This window comes from Sciurus vulgaris (assembly GCF_902686455.1).
Source record: "Sciurus vulgaris genome assembly, chromosome: 3".
NCBI classification, from domain to species: domain Eukaryota; kingdom Metazoa; phylum Chordata; class Mammalia; order Rodentia; family Sciuridae; genus Sciurus; species Sciurus vulgaris.
The window spans coordinates 47,313,029-47,335,637 of NC_136463.1; the positions used below are offsets into that span (position 1 = coordinate 47,313,029).

General features: G+C 39.4%; 1 pseudogene across 1 annotated transcript; it reads right to left on the bottom strand.

The window, feature by feature from the left end:
- Positions 1–21,729: 21,729 nt before the first annotated feature.
- LOC306657603 (serine/arginine-rich splicing factor 10-like) lies at positions 21,730–22,307 on the bottom strand (annotated as a pseudogene). Its single transcript has one exon. The product of its transcript is annotated as a serine/arginine-rich splicing factor 10-like (transcript).
- Positions 22,308–22,609: the final 302 nt, after the last annotated feature.

Consider the following 22,609-nt stretch of genomic DNA (forward strand, 5'->3'; position numbering starts at 1 on the left):
AAATTTTGTTGAGAATTTTTGCATCATTGTTCATTAAGGATATTGGTCTGAAATTTTCTTTCCTTGATGAGTCTCTGTCTGGTTTAGGTATCAGGGTGATATTGGCTTCATAGAATGAGTTTGGGAGGGTTCCCTCCTCTTCTATTTCATGGAATACTTTGAGGAGTATTGGAATGAGCTCTCCTTTAAAGGTTTTGTAGAAGTCGGCTGAGAACCCATCTGGTCCCAGACTTTTCTTTGTTGGTAGGCTTTTGATGACCTCTTCTATTTCATTGCTTGAAATTGATTTATTTAAGTTGTGTATGTCCTCCTGGTTCAGTATAGGTAATCATATGTCTCTAGAAACTTGTTGATGTCTTTGAGGTTTTCTGTTTTGTTGGAGTATAGATTTTCAAAATAGCTTCTAATTATGTTTTGTATTTCATTCGTGTCTGTAGTGATATTTCCTTGTTCATTCCGAATTTTAGTAATTTGAGTTTTCTCTCTCTCTTTGTTAGTGTGGGTACGGGTTTATCAATTTTGTTTATTTTTTCAAAGAACTAACTCTTTATTTTGTTAATTTTTTTGATTGTTTCTTTTGTTTCAATTTTGTTGAATTCGCCTCTGATTTTAACTATTTCTTGTCTTCTACTACTTTTGGTGTTGGTCTGCTCTTCTTTTTCTAGGGCTTTGAGCTGTAGTGTTAAGTCGTTTATTTGTTGATTTCTACTTCTTTTGTTGAATGCACCCTATGAAATAAATCTTCCTGTAAGTATTGCTTTCATAGTGTCCCAGAGATTTTGATATGATGTGTCTTTGTTCTCGTTTACTTCTAAGAATTTTTTAATTTCCCTCCTGATGTCTTCTATTATCCATTCATCATATAATAGTGTATTATTTAATCTCCAGGCATTGGAGAAGTTTCTGTTTTTTATTAGGTCATTGATTTCTAATTTCATCCATTATGATCTGATAGAATACAAGGTAGTATCTCTATCTGCTTGTATTTGCTAACAGTAGCTTTGTGGCATAAAATATGGTCTGTTTTAGAGAAGGATCCATGTGCTGCTGAGAAGAAAGTGTATTTGTTCTTTGTTGGATGGTATATTCTATATATGTCCATTAAGTGTAAATTGTTGATTGTGTTATTGAGATCTATGGTTTCTTTATTCAATTTGTGTTTGGAAGATCTATCCAGTGGTGAGAGAGATGTGTTAAAATTGCCTAGTATGATTGTGTTGTGGTCTATTTGATTTCTGGAGTTGAGAAGGATTTGTTTGACGTACATGGATGAGCCAATGTTCGGAGCACTGATATTTATGATTGTTATGTCTTGCTGATTTATGCTTCCCTTAAGCAGTATGTAATGTCCTTCTTTATCCCTTCTGACGAGTTTTGGATTGAAGTCCACATTATCTGATATGAGGATGGATATTCCAGCTTTTTTGCTGTGTCCATGTGAATGGTATGTTTTTTCCCATCCTTTCACCTTTAGTCTGTGGGTATCTCTTTCTATGAGATGAGTCTCTTGCAGGCAGCATATTGTTGGATTCTTCTTTTTAATCCAATCTGCCAGTCTATGTCTTTTGATTGATGAGTTCAGGCCATTAACATTCAGGGTTATTATTGTGATATGATTTGTATTCCCGGTCATTTGGTTCATTTTTGTTTTTTGACATGATTTGGTTTCTCCTTTATTTGGCTATTCCTTTAGGCTAGTTCTTCCCGTTGCTGATTTGCATCATTGTTTTTCATCTCTTCCTCATGGAGTATTTTGCTGAGAATGTTCTGTAATGCCGGCTTTCTTTTTGTTAATTCTTTAGCTTTTGTTTATCAGGGAAGGATTTTATTTCGTTGTGAAATCTGAAAGTAAGTTTGTCTGGGTATAAGATTCTTGGTTGGCATCCGTTTTCTTTCAGGGCTTGGTAAATGTTGTTCCAGGCCCTTCTAGCTTTTAGGGTCTGGATTGAACAATCTGCTGATATTCTTATTGTTTTCCCCCTGAATGTAATTTGATTCTTTTCTCTCGCAGCCTTTAAAATTGTGTCTTTATTTTGTACGTTAGGTATTTTCATAATAATGTGCCTTGGTGTGAGTCTGTTGTAATTTTGTATATTTGGAGTCCTATAAGCTTCTTGTACCTGGTTTTCCATTTCATTCTTCAGATCTGGGAAATTTTCTGATATTATTTCATTGAATAGATTGTTCATTCCTTTGGTTTGTTTCTCTAAGCCTTCCTCAATCCCAATAATTCTTAAATTTGGCCTTTTCATGATATCCCATAATTCTTGTAGATTCTGTTCATGATTTCTTACCATCTTCTCTGTTTGGTCAACTTTGTTTTCAAGATTAAATATTTTTTCTTCAATATCTGAGGTTCTGTCTTCAAGGTGTTCTATCCTATTGGTTATGCTTTCTATGGAGTTTTTAACTTGGTTTATTGTTTCCTTCATTTCAAGGATTTCTGTTTTTTTTTTTTCCAGTATCTCTGTTTATTGAAATGATCTTTTGCTTCCCGTATTTGCTCTTTTAACTGTTGATTGGTGCGATCATTTAATGCCTGCATTTGCTCTTTCATCTCCTCCTTCAATGCCTGCATTTGCTCTTTCATTTCCTCGTTTGCTTCCCTGATTGTTTTAATTATGTACATTCTGAACTCCCTTTCTGACATTTCTTCTGCTGTGCTGTCATTGGGTTTTATTGATATAGTATCTAGGTTTGTTTGGGACATTTTCTTCCCTTGTTTTCTCATATTGGTCAGATATCAGTGGGACTCTGAGATATTGCAGATTTCCTCTTTGGCTTATAGTGTCCCTGTAGATTTCCAGTATATCACCTCCCAGCCTTCAGTAGCCTGAAGTCTTGGAGGAACTTGATAATGCAGTGCTTCCGAAGAAAGCTGCCCCTAGCTCGCTACTGGGTCCAGGGCCGGGGGCTGGTTCTGTGTGGAAATCCTCTCACTGGGCGGTCCTGCTCCTAGAAGGTGGCTATTGACAGGGCCTGCCACCATCTGAGGGAGCCAGGCTGCTAGGGGAAAGCCGTTCCCTGTCCTGCCTTGGTCCCAGAAGCCGCCTGCAGGCTGGGGCCTGCCACTGGGTCTGGGGCTTGGGGTTGGCTCTGTGCAGAAAGGCTCTCACTGGACGGGCCTGCTCCTAGAAGCTGGCTGTGAATCGAGCCTACTGCCGGGGAGAGCATGGCTGCTTAGGGAAGACTCTGCTCCGAGAAGCTGCCCCTGTCTGGGCCTGCTGCCTGGGCTGAGCTTCACCCGGTGGGAGAGACTCACCCCGCGGCTCTATGTTGGTCAAAGTCTCTCAATGCCTCCCTTTCTTGATTCCTGAGTTCTGGAGTGACGGGAGATGCAGTCACCCTCTAGTCTGCCATCTTGGATCCAATCCCAGATGCGTTCTTAACACTGAAGGGGATTACGTTTCAATTCCCTGAACGAACCCGTCTCCTTTTAACTTCCTTCCCATGTTATGCTTCTCTGTCTTAAACTCTCACGGCATCATTTCCTCCCACATATTTCCTCTGGACCCTCTGTGACTTTGTCCCATTTTTTTTTTCTTTATCTTTTCACGGAATATTTTCTCAAACTTCTCTATTTATCCATAGCTCAAGAGGGCATGGGTCATCATTTCATCAAATCTTGCAAATTTCATGTATTTTATTGTTCCTCTATTCTTCCTTTACATCCAACCAAGATAATCCCAGAGCTGGCAGAGTCTAATGAAACCTTCCCAGGGCAGCAATGAGGGCCTGAGCCCTGGTTAGTAAAGAAACTCACTGAGGAAATGGAGAGGCAAGGAATTAAAATGAATCTAACCAGAATCATTGGTGCATTTCTTGCTGTGTTCTGCTTTCTGCAATGTATGTTTTATAACTTTGCCACACCCTCATACCTTTGACTTCCACAAGTCATCGTTTGAATATGTGCCCAAACATTTATGTGTTGGAAACTTAATCCCCAGTACAATAGCATTGAGAGGTGGCAAGGTCATGAGAGCCCTGCTCTTGTGAATGGATTATTGTGCTACTTTAGGATTAGGTTTGTCATTGCGAGAGTAGGTCTGCTATCAAAGTGAGTTTAAGTGGCCTTCTCTTGCACTCTTTCAAAATGTGATGCCTTTTGGCATGTTATAACACAGCTAGAAGGCCCTCACCAGATGCAGCCTCTTGATCTTGGACTCTGCAGCCACCAGAACCATGAGCTAATAAACTTCAGTTCATTATAAATTACCCAGTGTGTGGTGTTCTGTGATAGCAACACAAAATGAACTGACACATCCCCAACAAACAAACGCCAATTTGGTCACCAGAACTGCAAACCTTCCTGCCTCTGCACACATCTTCTTCCCTCTCTAGTTGCCGTGTGTTTTCTTCTCCTCCAAGCTAAGGGCAACTCCATCCACATGGACTTCCCAGTGACCTTGCTTCCTCCCTCACTCTCATGCATTTTCATCTTTCCCTCTGTCTCTCTCCCTTTCTCTACCCTAGATCATTACCTTCAGTATTCAGATGTGTTCCAGATTCTTCCATCTTAACAAACTCTCACTGGACCTGCATCCTAGGCTTTCCCGGATAGTTGTAGATGTGTGCCGTCTCCACTTCCTCTTCCTTCAGATCCTGCACCCTTCCATTTGATGCAATTACCTTGTTAAGGCCAACAGTGCTTCTGTGTGACTGAATCAGAGATATTTCTCCATCTTTGCACTCTTAGTCAACTCCTTCTAGAAAGTTCTCTTCTGTTTGCTTTTGTTCTCTGTTTCTCTGATGTCTACTTCCCAATGGCTCATCCTCTTCTACTCAATCCTTAGAAATTGAGGATTTGCCATTCTTCTTGCTCTATGCTCTCCTTGAGAGAGTTTATCAGTCTTTGCATTTTAATGTCCTTTCTATAAAAATATTGTTATTATTAACAACAAAGCTAAAAAGACGTATCAGTTTCTCTGCATGTATTAACTTATCAGTGAAACCCTATGCTAATGTTCTCTCCATTATGTAAAAAAGGAAACAGGGACTGGTTCAGTGGTAGAATGTGTGCTTAATATGTGCACAGCTCTGGTTCAACACCCAGCAACCAAAATGAAACAAAAATAAAGAGAACAGGCACAGAAGGGTAAAGCAATTTGCCCAACTGCACAATAAGTTTGGAGCTAGGATTCAAACCTAGACTACCTGACTCCAAAATCTTATTCTTAGACCATGATGTAAGATTGCTAGGGATTCCCGAGTGGTATCTCAGGCCCACATTCGTATCTCCAGTCCAGACTTCTCTTGGGACCTTCATCATCACACCATCTGCTTCACTGGACCATCCCTATCCCAACATACCGGGCACTGAACTCTGTCTCCATCCTCTTCCAAATCCATTTTTGCCTCAATTTCCCCTTCCTGGTAGATAACACCCCATCTTTCCAGTTGTTCAAGCCTGGATTCATTGATAGCATCTTCTATCATCCTTTATTAAGTGAACAGCCTGGAAATATGCATGTGCATACACACACACGAAGGGGAGCTTCTCTCCAATTACATCAAACAATGCAAATCAATTTTACACCCCTCTCATGCTCTCCCAATAGCTCCACAGTAAGTTAATGATCATGTCCAAAATTATTCCCATGATCAGCTCTGCTCTCCATGATTTGGCTTCTATTCTGTCTCTAGCCTCATCTCCCAAAATATGTCCCGTGATAATTTCCAGACACATTGGCCTTCTTTGCTTCTCCAGTGTGCTTTATCTAACCCGAGTCTTTGTATGGGTAATTTTTCTGCCTCATTCTCTTGTCATTCCACTTCACATCTCTCTTCTTAATGTTGGTCCCAGAGTAGACTTCTTTTCCATTTGGTTTCATTGAACCTTATACTTTTCCTTCATTGCCCTTATCACAATTCTAAAATCATACATTTATTCACATAATTGTGGTTAATAGTTGTCTTTCCTCCTAGACTACTTGCTATGGAAGAGCTCTTAATAACTTTAACATCTTGAACTTCACATGGTACCTTAAATTCAGTTGAAAGACAATAACTATTTGTTGTGTGAATAAATCAAGCAAAGGTATGGAGATACACCATGCACCTGTACTGAAGACTTAAGTAAGGTTTAAATCAATGGTTCTCCAATTGGGGTCTACAGACCAATTTATGCTGCTGGTGCTAGTGCTGGTAGGCAATAGTTTTATCCCTAAAATGGGAATAATTTCTGCCAGAGAGGGTTATTGAAAGAATTAAAGCAATACACATGAAAGCACAGTGTCCTGTAAACAATTGGTACTCAATAAATAAATATTAGTATCCTTTGTTGGTTTCTATTGCTCCCCAGAGACTATTTAAAAGGCAGCATAATAAAAAGAGTGTTTCAGCAGCTATTATTTATGCTGACACACTTAGAAGTAGGAGGTGGAATTAAAGACCTTCCCTGAACCAAAATGGAATCCAGAGTCTTTTAGGACTCCTCCACCCAGCTTCTTTGTTGAGAACAAACAAACAAACTTTCTTTGTTCTCTTTTCAACCGAATCTTAGCTTAAAAGTAACCTAGGACATCTAAGTAGCACTTAAACCTTGGTAAGCAGATAATGGTTCCCAGCAACTGTCAGTATTTCTATAAAAAGAAAAGATCAAAAACTAAGGATTTTCTGCACTAAAGCTTCCATGCACCGTCTCTTCTTATGTCGCATCCTGTTGGGTAGTTAGGAGAGAGTCTAGCATCTGCTTCTCCAAGATAAACCTAAGATAGCGTGACTGAGAGGGAGTTTTTCTTCCCCCTATGTTAGTCTTGTCAGGCTCCAACTTCCAAATTTATGAGGGGGAAATACTGATGTCTAATAGCTGTAGGAAATGTTGGTCAGAAACACGACCTCCTCTACCTCTTTGGGGCAGGACTTGCCATTGGTTCACCACAAATTCAAGATTCAGCCCAGAGAAATCAATTCAAATCTCAGTGACAAAAATCACCCTCGGGGTCTTTCATCTTTGTTGTTAGTGCTAATGGCTAATAAGGGGTGCATAATCCTTAACCTAACTCTGTCATTTTTATGGCAAAGGGCAAATGGAACACCCTGGAGTTTTAAAGCCTATCTGCTCCAGTGATTGTTTGCCGTTTTCTAGTCTCACGTTTTAGTTTCCTCTTATTCCCACAACTCTGCTGATTTCTTCTCACATCAGATCTTTTGGTGTTCAGTTCTCCTTCACACAAGGCAAGATCACCACCTGCTCATCCTGTGAACATCATTGGATAAAATTATGTGAAGGATGCAGCCAGCATCTTGCATCTCCACTTCTATAGTGAGTTACTGCAAGTGAGATATTCCAAGTATGGGACTTAGATCCGTATGCCAATCCCAGGGAGGAGAAATGACTTCCAAAGGGAATCCAGACTGCTTCTAGCAGAGAGGAGACTAGAAATATGTCAGATTTTATCTGTTACTGCTGTTCATCAGAGTTCTTGCTTATCATAAAGATCACATCAAAATCATTAATTATTCTTATAATGGTAACAAAAATATGCAGATTCTAACATTAAAAGACTGTTACATAGAAGCACTAAAGGAGCTTTTACCATTTACTTCATTACACAAATTTCTGAACATGTGCTGTGTGTTAGACACATTTCTAAATGCTCATGATGCTTCAATGAGTGGAACAAAATCCTTTTCTGCATGTAGCATGCAGACTAATGGGAGCATTTTTGTACCCATGGATGAGTGTGTATGCAGAGCAGAAATAAGGCAATAAAGGTGAAATATATTATTTGAATAATTTTTTACATGATGACAAAATCCTAAGATAGAGGGAGAAAATTAGAACTAGATTGTGGGACTCAGGAGTCCCAAGGGCATTACAGTTTTAATTATGGTGATGAGGGCAGGCTGTAGGGACATTCTAGAGACTACCTAAGGATCATGCAGCTACCCAAACAAGGTTTCCAATCAGAAGAAACACCCAGGTCAAAGTAAGAATTCCACTTGAGAGGAAACAGAGCTTTATGAAGATCATCCCAACTTTTCCATCTCCATCATTTTCATCATGATGCCAAGGGACCATGCATGAGGAGAAAGACACATGAGGCCTTAACTAATCCTTCTAATAGGACTCCACTCTTGTTAGCAGTTGGTTTTAGCTTCATAGACTACAACCGCAGCCCTTTATTATCTTCCATATGCCAGGGATATAAAGATTCTCATTCAATCACACAACTCCAGAGGGAGTAGGATAGGTGCTATGTGCACATTACAGACGACGTGTTAGTCAACTTTTCATCTTGTGACCAAAACATCTGGCAAGAATAACTTAGTGGAGGAAAGGTTTACTTCGGGCTCAGGGTTTCAGAGGGCTCATTACACCATTGGCCGACTCCATTGCTCTGAGCATGAGGTGTAGCAGAACATCCTGGGGGAAGGGCATGGAAGAGGAAAGCAGCTCAGCTCATGGCAGCAGGGAATCAGAGTCAGAGAGAGAAGGGGCAAAGGACAGATATAGTCCCCAGTGACCTACTTCCTCCAGTTGCACCCAACCTGCCTACATCACCACTCAGTAGTTCATTCAAATTATTAATTCATCATGTGGATTAATCCACTGATGAGGTTTCATCTCTCATCACTGCTTAAAAGTTATACCTCTGCTCCTTGTTGCATTAGGGGATCATGCTTTCAAGGCATGAGCTTTTGGGGAAACATTTTTAGATCCAAACCATACAGATATAAGGTCAAGGCCCAAAAAGGAAATCATCTACCCGAAGAGACATTACTCTATTTTCAAACTCTGTAATGTTTTCTTCCATAGTAAACTTCTTTAGAAATTCTACACATTAACAAATATGTAAATGTTTTGTATTACTCTTATGGTAACTATTACATGTTTATATTCTAAAGAATATGACAAAGTATAAAATTCCCATTGTCTAATTCCCTCCAGGCCATTTCTCCAAAACTAGGTGTTGTTAACTGCTTGTTGTATGTATTTCTGGAAAATTATTTATGCCAATTAGCTCAAATTTTCTTTCACAACGTTTTTATCATTTAAGGTATAATAAAAGGAAATAAATTCAGAGCTTAGTGACAAAATGTGTCCATGACTTCATTCACCTTTGTTTTAGGTTATACAACTTGGTATTTTCTGAACTGGAGACATCTCCTTGGTGGCAGGGATATTAAGTCTTGGTCATGTTTTGAGGGTCCATCCCCATTCCCATGTGGGTTGGAGTCCTGAGTCTTTTGCTGTCTAGAATATTGGAGGCAGGTGATACTCCCATCTTCAGTCCTTCTGGTCTCCCTTGATGTGGTCATTGTCCAGGTTTCCATGTTTTCTTGAAGGTGAGACAAATGATCAAAGGTCAGTTAGACTCAAGCGTAGTATCTCAGTCTGCCAGCTTTCTGTCCTTTGATCAGTCTTCTGGGTACTTGTACAGCCAGTCCCACCTGAAAAGGGAATTTGTTCAGGGAGGAGCTTTGAATTCTATTCATGGAAACTACACAACTTCACTCCCATGGACTTTCAGTCTCTGGAGTGTTCTGTAAGCCTCTGAATTTTTAGGATCAGCCACTTCTCTCCTTCAAACTCCAAGTAGTGGGCTTCATTTGCACCTGCTTGGCCACCTACATTGGTCTTCACCAACTTCGCACTCACATGGGTTTTGTAGTTTTTTTGAGAAGAATATAAGGAAGCATCAACCTTTAAAGAAAAAAATCATTTAGTTCTTTTTCCTTAATAATGTCTATGTATGCGTAACTATAAATCAAAACTTTATGATCAAGTTCATCCTCATCCTCTATGAGAACCTTGTATCTTGTTTGGTCTCACTCAAAATCCTCTGTTCTTTTTATATCCATTCGAGCATAACAATCCCATCATTTCTGAGAGATGCATCACATCCTATTAATCACTTCCATATTGACAGACAGGGTTGTTTCCCATTTTGTGATCAATTACTAACAATGATGCAGTGATCAAGGTTATTCATATAATTTGGTATGCTTTTGTGAACATATCCATATAGTTAAGACCCAGGAGTAGATTTGGTGAGTCATTGTGTAGGGCATGTTTATTTAAAATATCAGTAGATATCAATAACTGATTTCTGATGTATGTTTCCAACAAAATTGTGCAGTTTTTAATCCACACCCTTTCACAGTCCAACATTTATTTAATGTACCCTGTGCGTCACTTTCTTTTCCAAGTACTTTTGTGTATTGTCTCATCGTATCTTTTTTATAACTTTGTGAGTTAGGTGCTATTATTTTTGTTTTGTGGAAGAGGAAACAAGGACAGAGAGGTTAAATAATTTACCTGAAGTCACACAGATGGTACATGCAACCAAGATGTGGACACAGATGGTCTTATTTAAAAGGCTATGTTCTTTTGTCTAATATGAACCTAAGTATTTACCAATCTGATAGGTAAAAGTTGTCATTGAATGGTAGACATTCAATTTTTAATTTATTGTTATGGTTTGGTTGTGAGGTGTTCCCCAAAAGCTCACATGTGAGACAATGCAAGAAGGTTCAGAGAAGAAATGATTGGGTTGTAAGAGTCTTAACCCAATCAGGGATTTTAATCCCCTGATAAGGATTAACTGAGTAGTAACTGAAGTGGTAGGGTGCAGCTGGAGGAGATGGGAATTTGGGGGTGGCTTTCAAGTGGAGTTTCCCTCTGCTTCCTGATCATGATGTGAGCCGCTTCCCTGTGCCATGATGTTCTGCTTCACCGTGAACCCTGAAAAATAGAGCCTGCTGTCAAGACTGAGATCTCTGAGCCCTCAAATAAACTTTTCCTCCTTTAAAGTTGTTCTGGTCAGAACCTTTAGTCACAGCAGTGAAATAGTTGGCTAAAACATTTATGGAAGGCGATCCATGTACTCATTTGTTACTGATACTTATTTCTATAGGTTACTCATTCATGCTATTGGTTTGTTTTTCTTCTGAGTGATTTTAATAGGTCTGTTTGAGTTCTGATGTCACAAAAATTAGCTACTCATCACATGTTGCAAGTTTTTCTTCCCTTTATGTTATCTTCACTTTATATATAGTGCTATTTTTAAAAAATTGCTATGCAGTACAAATGAATTTTAAATCATGGGGTTAAAATTATAAATTTTGGTTTAGAGGATTTCTAAAATGCCTCAAAAGACTCAGCCACAACAAGATATGAAGATAGTTTTCCTGAGTTGTTGTCTACAGTAATTATGGCATTTTAAAAATATATATATCTTTCCAATCAATTTGGTGTGATTAATAAAGTGGTGCTCTATTTTTCTTCAATAGCAATCTACTTGAACTAATATATCTATCTACTCCTATGGTAAATTCGTATTTACATATGTTTTTAGTATCATTGTTAAGTCATGTAATTACCACTAATTCCAGAAACTCTATATATTTAAGCTAATTTTGAACTTGTCATCAGTCAAACGTACCTGTGTTTAATGGGACCAAACTCTTTTGACCTCTAGAACTTAGAATGCATTTAATAGATAAATCAATTAACTTACACTTATACTTCTTCCTTTCTGGAAGGAAGGTTTGCTTGTTGCTGGGATAAACCAAATATTGTGACTTCAGTTAAAAATGGTGATTTTGAAGGTGTTTAGTTCACTGTGTTGAATCCAAGCTTCTTAAGCCCAACTGATTCTGATTCTGTTTTAAGATTTGTAATACTTTATGCTCTCTTGCTCTTTTACCCAGAAAAGCATTCTCCTTCTTCTATAATTGTGTTTCCCTCTCCCCTGTGCTTATTTTCCAAGCTCACTCTGTGTATTTTCTCTGCGAATTAAAGTCAGACCCTCCCTACATGTCTTCTCTTCTGTTGTGAACATTTTCTTTATCTATCCACTCCCACTTATGTTCCAAATATCCAAATTTTTCTGAGCACTGTATAGCAGGAGGTAAAAAGACAAATAAGGAAGAGACCTTGCTCCTAATTGGGGTCCGGAGAGTGCTTAGTACATGGGGAACTTCTTTTACAAAGAAAAAGTAAAGCGACTTCTGAGTGTTCAATTTTTGACTAGCTCAGTAGCTCATTTCTAGCTTAAACCATCCTTTCTGGATATAAAGGATTTCTCCATTAATTGAGGCTCTAGTAGCAGTTTCTTCTTTCCTTCTACCTTCGGTCTATACCATCTACCGCAAGCAAACCCTGAACTGAATGTGAGGATTATGACATCTACATAATTTAAATAGTTGGCCTCTGCAGGCCTGCATCTGTCTGTGTGTCAGAAGGGGCCTCACCCTGAGTGCAGGTTGGAACTGCCGATTTTAGATGTCACGTTCCTAGAGAACAAGCAAGGCACTGTTCTGCTGTTGCTGGGTCCTCACGATAGCTCTGCACAGGTGGGTGCTGGCTCCCCAATGATAAAGTAGTAATGAGCACCTAATTATGGATAATTGCATAATGAAGGCCGCTCTTGCCTCTGCCAGTTCCCAGTCGCAGCTGGTACCTGAATGACTTCTGCTTGTGGCAACAGGTTACTTTCTTCTTGAATCATCTGAGGGGAAAAGGCAGCAGGCCAGCACTCCAGCACGGATTAAATTATCCTTGACAAGTCAGTGCTGGATTCCTGTTTCTCGAGGGCAGGATGGGGAACCTAACTAGTCATTCTCCTAATTATCCAGGGAGATTAGTTTGTGTACCCCGGCTATGAACTAATAATAATGGCTTCCATTCGGAGAGGGCCTTAAAAATATTTAGGCTATGCATCCACACCCTCTTGAATTTCTGTAATGAGTTGCCCATGTGCTGATCTGTAATTGCAGCCCTAGTGAGCAATAAGCTGTAGCACATACAGTGTTCCCCAAATTGGCCTGCTTGTAACAATTTTCTTGTGCACTTACTGAAAATGTGCATTTTCCAGTCCTTCTTGGGTCTTACTGAATAAAAGTCTGCCAGGGTATTTAAGTGAACGTCAGTTCTGTTCCTAGTGCTGTCACTATGACCTAGGGAAGTTTCAGTTTTTGTGGCCTTAGCTTTCTCACCTGTAAGATGAGAAGGGAAACTTCAAAATGCACAGATGTGGCTACATGATATTTTGCCCTACTAAATAAGAAGTGTTACTTGAACGGTTTCTTTAACCAATCATTTATTCATATGCTACCCGTGGCAGACTGCGTTCCAAAATTATGACTGCTAAAAATCTCTCCCATTTTAAAGATTTTTCCCTTTTGTTGTTGTTTGTTTCGGCTTTTCTGTTTTGTTTTGTTTTGCTTGCCATGTGACTTGATAGCCATCCCATTGAATGATGATGTCTGTGCTCCCTCCTCTTGAATCTGGGCACTCTTATGATTACAATAGAGTTGACACAATTCAACTTCTGAAGATAGATCCTAAAAGGTGATCCAGCTTCCTCCCAGTCCTCCTGGGATGCTGAAACTTGGAAACCAGCTCCCATGCTGTGAGGAATCCCAAGCATCCTGTGGATGGGAAGGGGCACCCATCTCATAGTCCTGACTGAGCCCCATTTGCTGGCTATGCTAGTGGACTATCTTCAAAGTGGATCTTCCAGCTCCCCTGTCAAGCTGCCTCACCTGACAACCCGAGTAGACCAGACTAGCTCACTTCACTTAGCCCATCCCAAACTGCAGTTTTGTGAGCAGAATAAATGACTATTGTTCCAAGCATGAGAATTTGGAATACCTTGCTGTTCTGCAATGGACAACTGATAGGCTACATGAGAGGAGGTGTAGGGTGTGTATTTAAGCAATAAAAGTAAGATGTGTAAATATTAATGAGCCAAATTGTGGATAATTCCTATGACAGAGTTGAATGTGATCCAGTTGCCAGTGTTAACAGGAAGAGATATACCAGATGGAGAAGGTTAGAAAGGGCATTAAACATGGGTGATAGTTAAGAGGCCACATTAATTCTAGAATCAGCATGGGTTGATTAAGACCAGAATTTGGTTCATGATGGTAGAAAAGGGACATGAGGCAGTCTAGGGGTTAAAACAAAACCAACAGGACACATTTTCTGACTAATAGTGAGCTATGAGGTTGTGAGATTAACACTGCTGAGTGTTTGAGCTCATCTTGTTGCAGATCTTGGTACTCTTGACAGAAATGGGGAAAAAAAAAATTGGAAAACCAGCATAGGAAATTTTTTTTTTTTATTACTAACAGGTTGAGCCAAGTCCAAGTCAACTTGAATTTGTTAAGTGTTTCTGTAATGAAAGACATCTGACACAGAGCAAACGTAAGGCATCTGTAGATGTTCGAAAGGGGAAAATGTTGAAGTCAGGACATTGTTTGGGGCAGGCAGAATTCAGTGGCTTTTTTTTTTTTTTTTTTTTGGTAAATTTACTATGGTCTAGGATTTTGTTACCCGCTCTGAAGTTTCAGAAACTTGTTCTTTTAGCCTACTGGGACGGAGGGGAATAGACATCAGTCAAACTCAGAAGACTGAGTTATAAAACCAGTGTTCTAATGCAATCATTTATAATAAGAGATGTCACCTGCCTGGAACATGCCTTTAGTATGACCAGCACATTCCTTCCTTATAGGCAAAACTACACAGGAAGCCAACTTGTAATCACAAATCTTGTTGGGAATGAAATCAAAAGGAGAAGCCGTTAAAGTGACTGCTAATGAACAAACTAAGAATGCCTGATGCAGATGTTTCTATAAGATGAACTTCTATTGGGTATGGAATAGGCCATATCCAACCAGTCTCTCCCCACCTCACCCCTTGGAGGGTACTCAAGCCCTTTCAGATGCTTTCCCCTCTGTCTTACACTCAAGAACTACTACGCATCCCTTGCAGAGTGACATATCTTGCTTTAGACAGATGAGTTCCAGGACAATGCTTGGGGCCATTCTTATCCTTCCTAGCATCTCTCTGCATTCATTGTCTATTGATTTCATAATACATACCAATTGAGAGTCATCTAATTTTCAACTCCTTGAGTTGGTATAGTACTCTATAATTGTTCTGATCATATTTAAGTAGCTGCATCTTAAAGACATCTAGACTAGAAACACAGAGTGAGAGGGAAATGAAGGGGATGGTTGAAAACCTCCAAGGAAACTGTACAAGGTGAGGAAAAGACTTGAGACTTTAGGAACATTTAAAGTATGAGAATCGTAACATACAAAAATGCCAGTGGAATGGGCATGATATGATAACAGAAGTCCAAAGGGTAAGAAAATTTCCATGAAGCCAAGAATGGTGTAGGTTATTTATGCAGCCACAAGAAAGTCTGACTATACTATTTAAATTTCTCTACCTCATTGAGGCACTACCACATATTCCTTGCAAAGCAAATAATTTTTCCTTAGGTCACAGTACAGTGCCTGGGGCCAACAGATTCTGGTTTGCTTATTCCTAGACTATGTCTCTGAACTGTGCAATACCAGCTGAACAGGTACCAGTTTCAACATCCATGCCTGTGTCCTTTTCCACGTGGCTTCTCATAAAAAGCTCTTTTGAAGTAACAGGTTAAAATGTCAATTATAATTAGAGATATATTTAAAGGTGTCTTTAGGGAGCAAGTGAAGCACTTCACTATAATTTAGATGTTTTAAATTTATCACTGTTTAATCTCATCTCAGTGTTTAGGTCTAGAGTTCATCTGAATGTTCCTGTTTCTGAATCCCCCTGAATCTGTATTTGAAGTCCACTGGGTTAGAATAAAAATTTGGAAAAAAAAACTTTTTAATAAAGCTTGTCTCAGCAGTTTTCTCTCCATGTCTAGAAGCTTATCTGAGCCTCAATCATTTATTACTTGTTCACCCTGATTAAAAAGTGAAGACTATATAAGAGATAGATTTTGTATTCCTCATATATTGGCATCTCACTTTACAGCAACATGTCTTTTATAATAATCAGAAATTTTTCTGTCAATTTATTATGTCAAAACAGACTCCTTTCTCCTCTTCACATAGATCTTCTTTACTCAGTAATTTCATGATTTGATATGAAGGTAGCAATCTCCTTAAAAACTTACTTCTGATAAAGATAGGTTTATACCAGAATAAAGAGGAGGAAGTGGGTCTTTTGGAACACATACAAAAATTTCCATTTAAGTACTAATTGAAGATATATTTTTCTTTAAATTACATGACTAAGCACCAGGGACATCTGTAATTTGAAGAAGGATCCCAGTTTTACCCCAGAGTATGTGACAATCTTTAAGAAGTTGTGTCAGTTAGTGGTCAGAAAAAAGTAAGACTTGAGAGAATTTTGAAAGAAAATATTGGTTTAAAAAAATCCTACCTTAGAATAGACAGTCTTTCTAAATTACCTTTAGATAGTTGTCTATTGCCATTTCAACTGAATTTCTTCCTCCCTGTCTTAGACTATTCAGGCTACTATAACAAAAGACTGAGTGGTTTATAAGCAGCAGAAAATTATTTCTCACAGTTCTGAGGTTGCAAGTCCTAAGTTGGAGTTCCATGCTGTTGAGGGTTAATTTCTGGGTTGTAGACTACTGACTTCTCACTGTGTCTTTACACAGTGAAAGGGGTCTCTCTATCTAACCTCTTTTTAAAAAAAAATGAATTATTTAAAATTGACAAGTAATACTTGTATGTGTTTGTAGTGTGCAACATGATGTTTTGAAATGTGTATATGTTGTAAAATGGCTAAATCAAGCTAATTCACAAAAATGCACTTTCTCACATACTTATCATGTTCTTTTGTGATAAGAACATTGAAAATCTCTCTTAGCAATTTTTAAGAATACAACATATTGTTATTAACTATAGTTACCTTGTCATACAATAGATCTTTTGAACTTATGCTCCTGAGAATTGAGTATTCTTTCACTAACATCTTCTTCTCAACACCAGGCCTCATTTGTAATAGGGCAACAGCCTGATTGGTGAGGATTCCACCCTTTGGACCTAGTCACCTCCCAGAGGCCCCAGCTCCTAATACTCACATTGAGTGTTAGGATTTCAACATATGCATTTGGGGGTGGAAAACAAATATTCAGACCATATTGACCTTATCACTCCCTAATTTGAAATAATCTAGTGTAAAAATGTCCAACAATGCAGCAAACTTCAGGCCCTGATTTAGATAATTAAATTCAATATTCTTTCATTTAGTGCCCAATAATAAAAAGTAGAGTTGCTGAGGACAAGGAATAGGTTGGGGTAGGGGGCAGAGAAGAAGGTGGTAAAAAAAATTTAACCATGCTCTCTAAGTATTTTATTTCAGAGTTTTAAACACTGTTACCCTGAGTATCATGTGGTCATCAGTACTTTGCTAACAGCAACCTCTCTTGTAGAGAGACATGGAAGACTTAGAAAAAATTAATAGTTTTTAGAATTTTTAAAGATGGTAACTAAAAAAGCTGAACTTTTGAAAAACACTGAGTCTTTGGAACATTTGAGAGGATACTAGAAATTATCCAACTTGACGATTTGTTGTCCATACCGAAGTGTGTTTTTCTTCTCTTCTTTTAGGGTTTTTGAAAAACAATATTTAATCTCATATCTTTGCATGCCATGGAACTCAGACACTTACTAATTTTACCCATATTCATTTTAGGAGTAAGGGATAACTGTTTGGATGGCCAGAAAAAGGAATGCCCTAAGTCCTATCTATCTATCTATCTATCTATCTATCTATCTATCTATCTATCTATCTATCTATCTATCTATTTTCCTTCTGTGATGACATGCCTGGTAATTTTACATGATGATGAGATTCCCACAACCATCCATGACATAGGGGCTGTTTATCAAGGGATACCAGGCATCTTCTATTCTGGGTTTCTGGAAAGATTCATTTAGGTTTTCCCTCCCTTCATTTTTGAGTCCCTGAAGCTTATGAAACTCTCTTCCAAAGGGATAGGCTCACTCTGGCTCACATGGTCCAGCACATTCTTTCTGTTCCTAGCAAACAACAGCTTAGAAAGAAAGTGGTGGAACTCCTAGCAATTCGGGTTTAGTGGAGATGCACAGCAGATCATGCCCCTTCCTACCTATTCCTACTCTCTTACCATCCACTTCTCAAATCTATCTACTCCCTGGGGCTCCTCAATGTGTTCTAGATTCTGACTCTTCTTCCAGAGGTCTTGGAGAAGGTTCCTCCTCATTCTCCAGGTACTCCCATGCAAATGCAGTCTCTTCCATGCAAAGGTTTCTGTTGAATACAAAGGTGACCAGTGGTCAGCTGGGCTGGGATTAGCACAGCCGTACAACTTGCCATTTTCTTAAAGCAGAGCCAAGTCTGTGACTAGGCTCCAAGAACCAAAGAAAGGAGACTTGCTGTCAAGGGGATATGCCTTTCATCTGTGCTCTATCACTTTGCCAGCTCCAGGTGAGTACCTGCTCACAAAATGTCTTCAGCCAATGGAGAAGGCAGAGGTGTTCAAAGAGGAGAAAGTGTCATTGACAGGTTCCATCAGCAGCTATTTTATAGCAGCTTGCCTGCATGCCAGGAACAATTGATTGCATTCAAAAAGTGATCGAAAGCCAGATGCTCTAACTGTTTCAACCACCAATTATTAACTCAAGGTACAAGAAGGTGCATCACCCACTGTCCTTGTGTAAAGGGCCTGAGTGACTGGGCAATCTTGGAAACTCCAAAGCAACAGACATCTGACCCTGCACAGGGCTTACAACATGGTCTGTCGGAGGTGAGGTGCTGGATGGTAAAACCTATTGTACTGCCTTTAGGAATCCCATTAACATACAATGAATACAAGGTGTACAGTCCCAGGAATGAGACAGAACAGACATGGGGTAATGCCTCTTGCTTTATGAACAGACATCCCTGGCAGGACAGTCCAACAGCTGGAGATGTGAGCTGCTGTGTCACTGCACAATTCCTCAGGCTCCATTCTCCATGGGAAGTACAGAAGGACATGGTAGTGTTAATGATGGAGTGCTCATGTTGAGTCCCAGAGTATGGTTCCATTGTCCCAGTCACCCAAAGAAGCAATGATTGTTCCATTCTACAGATGCAGAAACAAACTGAGGTGAAATGATAAAGTAGCAAAGCGGACATTAAAACCCCAAAGGGATAATATCAAAGGCACCAAGAATACTAAGTACCTACTAGTTCACATCCCTGTGGGTTACACTCAATTTAGGAAAGACCTCTGTTGTGAAAAGTCTGTGGTGGAGTTTTTGGGATAACCCCTCACTTTTAATAGAGGATTTACCACCTATGCCATTCATTTCTTGAGTGGTTCATCATCTAAGTTAGGGGTTGGCTCCAATCTACAGTTACTTGGAAGATTTGTTTAAAATACAGACATCCTAGTTGCACCAAAAGAGATTCTGCTTTTGTTTGTTTATAGTGGGGTATTTTTAAGTCTTCCAAGAGATTAAAATATGCAGCCAGGATCTAGGTGCTCAAGTGGATGGGGCCACTTCCTGGAGTCATAAAGGACATCCTATTACCTGCACTCTCCATACCATCACCTGTGGACCATGCCTGTCCCTTTGACCAGAAATCAGAAATAAGGAGAAGGGGTGTCCTTAAAGAGACCCTGGAAAATTTTCAAAGGAAGTGAATAATTTCCACTTGTCCTCCAATGAGACAAGTCAAGAAGTTCTGTGGAATTGGGGAGAGTCTGAGAAATAAGGAAGACATTCAATTTAGAGCAGGCAGGAAGCAGAAGGGAAGAAAGGCCTGGATTTAAAGGAGATGTGGACCTTGTGGATGCTCTCCTTTTGCACTGCCTTGGGTGGCCTCATGACTGATGAGGTGGAATTTTTTAATTATGTCAGTCTCTCCTATTAATACTTCTAGCAGTGGGGCAAAAAATTCACTCACTGGAACACATTTTGGGAGGATCATGTGAGCTTCCTCTCTCTGGCATGTAATGAGCACCTCTTGCTCTTGGAGATGTGTATTGAAGATCTGGTAGCTTCCTGACAACTTCCCTTCCTCAGATCTCATTAGTACACTGGACTTATTGCAGCAGTTCAGAAGTACAGATGCATTTGCATAGGAGCTATATTTTCTATTACGGCTTTGACAAATTTAGTAACTTAAAGTAACACAAATTTTCTTACTTGGAGATTAGAAGCCTAAAATGGGTTATCAGATCCCTGATCCTTCTGACTTGCCTTTCTCATTTTCTAAAGGTTGCCCACATTCCTTGGTTCATGGCTGTAATACTGCAACCTCTACTTCCTTCCTCACTCCTCCTCTGCTGGGCATATCTACTTTTTTCTTTATGAGGACCTTTATGATTACAGTACAAGATAACCTCTCCATCTTGAGGTTCTTTAATTATTTATATCTTTAAAATTTCTTTTACCATATTATGTAACATAGTCACAGCTTCAGGGGATCAGGACAGGAACATCTTTGGAAGTCATTGTTCCATTGACCACAGGAAATTTCTGGGAGGAAATGGATCCAGAGAACTATCTTTTGAGATTCAGTGATATTAGAATTTTGCTTATGGATTGTGGTGGTCCAAAATAATCACACTGATGGGAAATCATGCCAAGGACCCCATAGATCACTGTTTTATGGAAGAGAAGGTATCTCTGCATGGGGACCCTAGTAGTACATGTTAGGCAAGGATAGACCAGGGACCTGCAAACCCAAACACTCTGGCACAGGGTACTACTTTGGGAATAACATTCTGGGATAAGAGCATGAATGAAAAGAACAACTTAATTGAGCCCACCTTAGGGGTTTATCATTGATCTGCATCAGGGTAACTTTGGAACTGCATTTAGCAAAGGGTGGACTTGTCTGCCTCTATAGCTCTGTGGGAGCAGCCACCAAATCTGTACTGGTAGAGAAGAGTCAATGGAAAGGAAGGAAGGACTCACAGAGTGGGGACAGGAGACTTCCTGCTCATTGTGTGTGCTAATGGGAGCATGCAGTTATGTGCAGAATTGGAAGACTCGAACATACTTGCATCCCAAAGTGGTGATGGGTGTTATGTTAGACCAGAATCTAGAGCAGTGAAAATCCATTAAATGGAGGCAAATCCAAGGTGAGAGGGCTCCAATGCCAAAGCCATATCGCTCCCAGTTCAATATGTACATAAATCTCCTGGGGAGTTTTGCAAGAAGTAGACGCTGATAAGTTTTTCAAGAAGTAGACTCTGATCAGGAGTGAAGTCTGAAATTCTGCATTTTTTCTTTTTTTTTTTTTTTTTAAGAGTGTGCTCAGTAGACATTTATTGAATAAAGGAATTATTATTTATTCTTCCCCCCAATTATCCAGTACAATGCTTTGCCCATGATAAGGGCTCAATAAATATTTGCTAAACATACTATGAAAGATGAGAAGAGATGGGCCCTCTCAGAGGAGTGTCAAGTATAATCAGAATTTACCTGGGAAAGACAGTGGTTAAAGAAGATGTAAACTGCATGTGGTTTACAAGTAAATAAACTCAGATGTCAACAAAGCAAACAGGCAGACAGCACTGGCACCAGAATAAACAAGGCTAAGACATGCCCATAAAGGCATAAATAAAACTGACTTTTAAGAGATAACCAAGAAAAAGTTTATATTGGACCTTTTATACCCCTTTCCGCCTAATTCAGTTTGAGACAGACTAATAGAGGCACTGTAAGAGACTATGGCTGTCTTCCTTGATATTCAGACATCCTAGTTTCCAATGATTTATTATGGACCTGTTGCCCATGAATCAGTATAAGCCTGTTCATATTTAGGGATTAGTTTCTCCAAGTACGAAATTGAATTTCCTTTTATTTATCCTAAAATGCTTACCTTTGAACTCAAAGGGACTTTATTCCATGTAGTTTTCAATAACTCTTTTATCCTTTCAGACCAGAATCAAAATATTTGTACATTATTCATTCTGCAGCATCTTTAACTCACCCTTTGGCCCTTCTTTGGTTCCTTTTCGGCTCTCTGATCTTTCTAGAAGTGTAGAAAATCATACTGTATTGGCTATTCCTGCTGCAGGTTAGTCTGTCATTGTCAGAATAGCTTCTGCTATGCGATGGTCTTTCAGTTGGTCTAGTGCTTCTAGGATTATAAGATTTATAGTTGTAATCAAAAGACCAACTTCTTCATCTCCTCCTTTCACAACTTCAGCTTCTAGAACATCTGTATCTGTCATTATCATAGTGTGACGAACTGTACATATTCCTCCCTTCCTTGGCTTTCATTTTGATATCTTTCAATTCCCCAATGCATACCATATTTCGATTTGACTTCCATAAATTCATTTTCTGTCCAAATTATGTAAAGCATCTTCAGCATCACGAAAATCCTCAAATTGAACATAAGCAAATCCTCTTGGACATCGAGTGTAGAAATCAAGTGGAATATACACACTGACTATCGGCCCATAAGGACCAAATTTACACAGTGATTCTTCAAACCTGGTGTTGTAGGCCAAGTTCCTGGCGAACAGAGACCTGTTGGGGGTACTCAGGTAGAAGGACATAACTGAAGCCAAGTCTCAGTCAGGGTAATAACAGGCTCAGTGAACTGTCCAAGGTTCTAGGGGTGACTCCTCAGAAATTCTCCATTTCTAATTAGCTTTCAGGGGATGCTCATGCTGTAGACTCTGAACTGCACTTTGAGCAGCCAGGGCAGAGCAGGTTTTGTGGACCTGTGTCTTGTGCAGGAACCCACAGCCCCATGCTGAGAAACATCCTGTATTTGGCTTCATGCTCTGCAGTAGCTATTTCAAAAAATTTCAAGTAACTTTTGAGCAAAGAACCCCCACCTTTTCATTTTGCATTG